Source organism: Limulus polyphemus, unplaced genomic scaffold (genome assembly GCF_000517525.1).
Source record: "Limulus polyphemus unplaced genomic scaffold, Limulus_polyphemus-2.1.2 Scaffold1392, whole genome shotgun sequence".
Classification (NCBI taxonomy): Eukaryota; Metazoa; Arthropoda; class Merostomata; order Xiphosura; family Limulidae; genus Limulus; species Limulus polyphemus.
Genome location: NW_013667002.1, coordinates 142,026 through 148,125, shown reverse-complemented (window position 1 = coordinate 148,125; position 6,100 = coordinate 142,026).

Sequence of the window (6,100 nt, the reverse complement as noted above, 5' to 3'; positions counted from 1 at the left end):
AATCTGGGTTTTAGCGTTATAACCCCATAGACTTTCTGCTGTGACACGTGAGAGGGGGGGCAGATTGTTTTGCCTGTTCGCTTTTATGTACAAAGCTATACGATAGACTACTTTTGCTGTGCCCACCATATGTATCGAAAACTGATTTTTAGAAGTGTTAGTCGTAAGATGTATCGCAGAGCCACTGAAAGGGGGGGGGGGCAAAGGAATAGAACTGTAGCATATCTCCATGAAACTTAATGTAGATTATATCTACAGAGTATATGCATTACATCGATCTACTATCAACCGAAAAATATTAATTACAAAAATGTCAGCTGAAAAAAATTTGGAACTAATTTTAAGCAACGTAAATAAATAATAATTTGAATGATGTTCATTTTCAAACACTATTAAGCTTAACTCTTTATTCACTTTTAACCGAGAGACGGGCATAACCTGGGAATAACGTACTGTGAATTACCATGTTTTGAGTGATTTTTTTTTGCTTTTTAACTTAAACGCTTGCATCATTTTGATTAACTAAATGGACTTTTGTCCCCACATGACGAGCGCGTAGCTCAGGTTTAACATCTGGAATTTTCTTGACAGTTGAAAATGATTTGAAACTATAACAACGCAAGTTAAGCAAAATGATATATATTTGATGGAATTGATTGATTATTGAGTCTGTTACAGTGGTTGATTGATTACTTAGAATATGTTATCGAGATTGCCTTTTATTTCAGTTTCGTGAAAATGTTCAATAAAAAACCGAGAGGCCCGGCGTGGCCAGGTTGTTAGGGTACTTGACACGTAATCTGAGGGTTCGAATCCCCGTCCCACCAAATATGCTCGCCCTTTCAGCAATGGAAGCATCCCATTATTCGTTGGTAAAAGTGTAGCCCAAGAATTGGTGGTGGGTGGTGATGACTAACTGCCTTCCCTCTAGTCTTAAACTGCTAAATTAGGACGGCTAGCGCAGATAGCTTTGGTATAGCTTTGGGCGAATTTAAAAAAAAATAAAGATACAAGAAAATTATCAAGTAAATGACTATTTGGTGTTATTTGTGCAATCATATCTCTCTCATTAGTTCATGAAACTGTGTAAGCGTATAACTTGATGTTGAATAAATAGAACACTTTCGTTATCATTTAGGGTTCTGGACTTTTCCTTATTTTTTACAGAATAAATTTGAAAAATCCGCCAAAGAATAGAAGTCATAAAATATTTGGAACAATATTCTCGATGTTTTGTTATATATATATAAAAAATCTTAACAATTTGGAGTGCGCTATAAGAGTGACGTTCAGATCATTCTATTTTAAAAGACAAAATTTGGTAGTGGGTGGTGCTGAATAGATGTTTTCCCTGTAAACTATGAATTAAAAATTAAGGATGACTTTGCGGAGATGATCCTCATGTCTGTTTGCTCAGAATTTTGAATCAGTTTAATTGTTACTTTGTGATGAAGAAAATAAGAGATTCTATGAAACTGCTTTTCATCATAAGTGCGGTAGTATTTATAGTAGGAAAGGGCCAGATGTACAATACGTGTAATACAAGTTAAAATCTCAAACACACTGCAAACAGTATGTAAACAAAAAATTTATAAACACTTCAAACAAACTGTTGTGTAATAAACCAACCAACTGCAGAGTAATAAGCCACCAGAGCACTCGAGAAAGTCGATAGAGTAAAAACATCACAAAACCACAAATTTGTCAATCGGACTATCTGACTGACGTTGTCGGTAAGGCATAGATCTCTTCCGCCTTCACAATTCTAAATGAACATGACTGAATTACGCTAATTTGGTTAAAAGAGTTTTCTTAGTTATATTCATAATCTTGGTAATAACAATAACCATTTTGCAACACTACTAACGAGCCAACAATGCACTAGTAACAATATTCTATGATTACGAGCATGTTTTGTGAATTGCCAAGTGACAACCCACCATCATATCACGTGCGGGTGCACGATTGCTTATGCGCACGCGTACATGATCAGCATGCAGCTGTATTAGCTAGATAAAAAAACGTGGAATATGTAGATTCTCTATATGTAGGTTCTAACTATGATCTAGCCTTTGAAAGTGAAGTTTTCAGTTCTATGTACATCTCATTCGGGGGTTCTGTGTTGGACAAAGCAATTCTATCACGGCAGTCTGTGCCTAAGAAGTGTCTCCTACGTGAGGATGAACGCCACCACTTTCGAAGTCTGACATCGCTTTGCTCGAGCGCTCGGCAGTGAAAACAAGAATGATACGTTGTATACTTTATCTTTGCATTGTTTTCAAACTAAGAGTGATCTATTGACACCTAAGGATGTATTTAAAACAGAGCGATTTTTAATATATGTTTTTCAAGGAAGTAAAACGAGAAAAATGGAGAAAATCTTATGTTGATGACCTTGAAAAGTCGTTGTTCCAGCGAAGACAGCATAACTGCAAGAATGGAGACAAGGCTAGAAACAGTAATGCTGAATATGCGAAACAAGCCTTAGCCATTAATCCAGCCAAAGAAAAAGTTGCCACTCTGGCTAGATGAAAGAAAAACTATAGTAAATATATCAGCATATGCCAGGAAATGTCGAGAGGTAGCTCTCAGAAAATCTACGAGATTTAGTACCAAAAAAGCTATGAGATAAGTTAAAAAATTAGGAAGTAGGAATGGGAGCACCAAAAAGTAAGGAAACAATGTAGGAATGGGCGGGTTAACAATACAACACTTGGTGGTTTTTAACATAGTGCAACCTCAAAGTGGATGTGGCCATCGTTTCGATCATTCCTACTTCGTGTGATTTTTGTAACTTGGTAATTGTTCAAACTAAATGAAAGGTGTATATAGCTGAATTTCTTTCTTGTAAACATTGTTTCAGCAACCAAATACAGATACATGTATGTAATCAAATTACTTAACACTAAAGAAATGCATGACATCATAAGGAGTGTTTGATGTCGGATGTGAGACAGGAAGCTCCAATAATTATACTTTACTTGTGAGAGACATTATGGCTATCTGACTTGTAAGTGGTGGGCCAATAGAATAGTATCAAACTGCTGAAATTTATTGAGTATTTAGACAGGATTAGCTACTGATAAAACTCAATTCAAGTCTATAATTGGATCAAAGTTGAAAGTAAAATACGAAGTAGGAATGGGCTGAACGATGGCCATACACACTTTGAGGTTGCACTGTGTCAAAAATCGCCGACTGTTGAATGTCAACCCGCCCATTCCTACCTTGTTTCTTTATTTTTTGGTGCTACCATTCCTACTTCCCAAGCAAAGTAAAAGTATATTTTAAGGTATCAGTAATATTTTAGAATAAATTTTGTAAACTTTCTTAAATAATTCATACTTTATTACTGAATACAAGTGAGGATTATTCGTGTATGAAGCTTATAATATCAAAGGTAATAGCTCACAGACGAAGTTGAAAGGAAACACACTAAAATTTCAAGGATAAACCAAGTTAAGCTAACTGTTTAGTTTATATGCAAATTAGACCTTTATTTTCTATTCAATAGAGATCACGTCAAATCTAGACGGATGATTTCCAGGATTATAATTAATAGTCATGGAAACGGAAGTCCCGCCTTGAGAATCTAAAATTTTACTTGTTTTATCATAGAAATTATTTATGCAAATAAATACGAAAGAAAGGTATGAATAACGATCGCGAGAGATAATGTTTGCATATAGGTAATATATCAGAACATTGACAGCAAATAATTGAAAAAACTGTATTAAACTTAAAACTTTTTAAATACTTCTCTGGAGAAATACGTTGAATTAAATTAAAGTATATAAAGACATGATAGATCCGGTTATACACAGCCTTATGTCAAATATACTTGTCAGTCACTAGTCAAACTCAGACTAAACGTTAAAAGGTAAGAAAGCAGCCATAAATAGTCTTAACGTTTACGTTTATGGAAAATAATAATATATTTTTTGAGTACATTTGATGCTATATGACAAAAGTAAAGTGATGAATCAACACATATGGACAGGTGGTTAGGGAGCTCGGCGGGTCGCGGGTTCGAATCCCCGTCTCATCGAACATGCTCACCCCATTACGTTGGTAAAAGAGTAGCCAAATAGTTTCGTGTAGCTTTGTGCGAAATTAAAAACAAACAAACAAAAATACACGCCACCTTCGGCCCTTATAGCGGAATTGAATTCACATTATAATCACTTATAATCATGTCTTTTATGTCGCGTTCAACATTTGATAGTGTATGAAAATGCCGAGAAATCACAATGCTGTAAATTAAAACAACACCCACATTTGATAGTGTATGAAAATGCCGAGAAATCACAATGCTGTAAATCAAAACAACACACACATTTGATAGTGTATGAAAATGCCGAGAAATCACAATGCTGTAAATTAAAACAACACCCACATTTGATAGTGTATAAAAATGCCGAGAAATCACAATGCTGTAAATTAAAACAACACCCACATTTGATAGTGTATAAAAATGCCGAGAAATCACAATGCTGTAAATTAAAACAACACCCATGATGCGGGAGGAAGAGGTCGAGATTGCCCCTGACCTTCCCAAGTCCAAACAAGGACCTAAGTCCCGATGAAGCAGAACCTGACTTTGATCACGTGATCAAAATGGAAGTCTAGTTTGCGTTATCATATAAAAACAAACAACCAATGAACTAGTTTAAGTTTAGTTTGATACTTATTTGAAAGTATGAATTGAATTTATTTTACGAAAGAATATTCTTTAGTGTGTCTTCATTCTCATTCATTTTTTTAATCAAACATTGGTTTAAAAATAAAAATAAATTAAATGAAGGATTATATTATGAAAGCATATACTGTTATGTGTATCCTACTTTTGTAGTATTTTTTCTACAATTAATGTGAAACTTCACTCTTATGAGTTAATTATGAGAGATTTTGATTTTTTCGTAACGTAAGAATCGTTTGGTAGTACTTGGCAATATTAAGCTTCACGCATCTCATTGAATTGAAATGTAGCATTTCATTCACTGCTTATTGTCTGTTTTTTAATTACAGATTTCATATTTTCTTTGAAACTCATAATTTGACCTTCTACTTAGTCTGTGTTTCTTTAGAAAAAATCACGATTCATTGTAATTAGAAATTGTAGATTCTATTGAAATAGATAAATTGGAGTAAGCTGATTTTATTTCCCAGATGATTGTCATAAGTTAGTGCTTAAATTAAAACCAAAATGAACGAATTAGAAAGTATCGTATTGAATATTTTTTATTTTATGTAATTGCTGAAAATTATTAAAACATATTTTACACTTACATCTATGCTTTTGACTTTGAAATTCCTTCAAGCTGATAATCGTAAAATATATATATATGTACATAATTGTTATTTTTATATGTTTGGCATTTATGTCCCAGATATTTTGTTATAAATTGTGGGATAACTTATTCCATCATTATGCATACATATAAAAACCGATATAAATAATATGTAGTTTGAATAATTACCACCAGAGGCTCTAAGGTAATAAAATTTAAAATATTCTCTCTCTGTTAAAAACAAAGTGAATGTTTGGTACCTCGAGGGATGAAAGTTTCTAAATAATTACCATAGTTAAACAATCTTAAATAAAGGACATATTGAGGACATACGGTAGACATAAAATGTATTTCGTTGAATTGCATTCTATAGTGATTAGAGGCGAGTAAATACAGTGAACAAAATTCGTTACACTGATGATAGGTCTGCAAAGAAGGTTAGTTTAATGGATTTTAATATACGAAGATTGTTCAAATAGGAACAGCATCTAATTTCCTATATTTCTACTATATACGATTGTAACAAACAAACGTATACTAATGATGTGGAAGATGCAGATAAACTAGGTATCGCTTCTAAACATAGTCTAGATTAAATAGGAACTGTTTCAGTCATCATTCCTGTTCGTTAAAATGTAGTGTTGGTATATTGTCAGAACTGGAACTGTTTCAGTCATCATTCCTGTTCGTTAAAATGTAGTGTTGGTATATTGTCAGAACTGGAACTGTTTCAGTCATCATTCCTGTTCGTTAAAATGTAGTGTTGGTATATTGTCAGAACTGGAACTGTTTCAGTCATCATTCCTGTT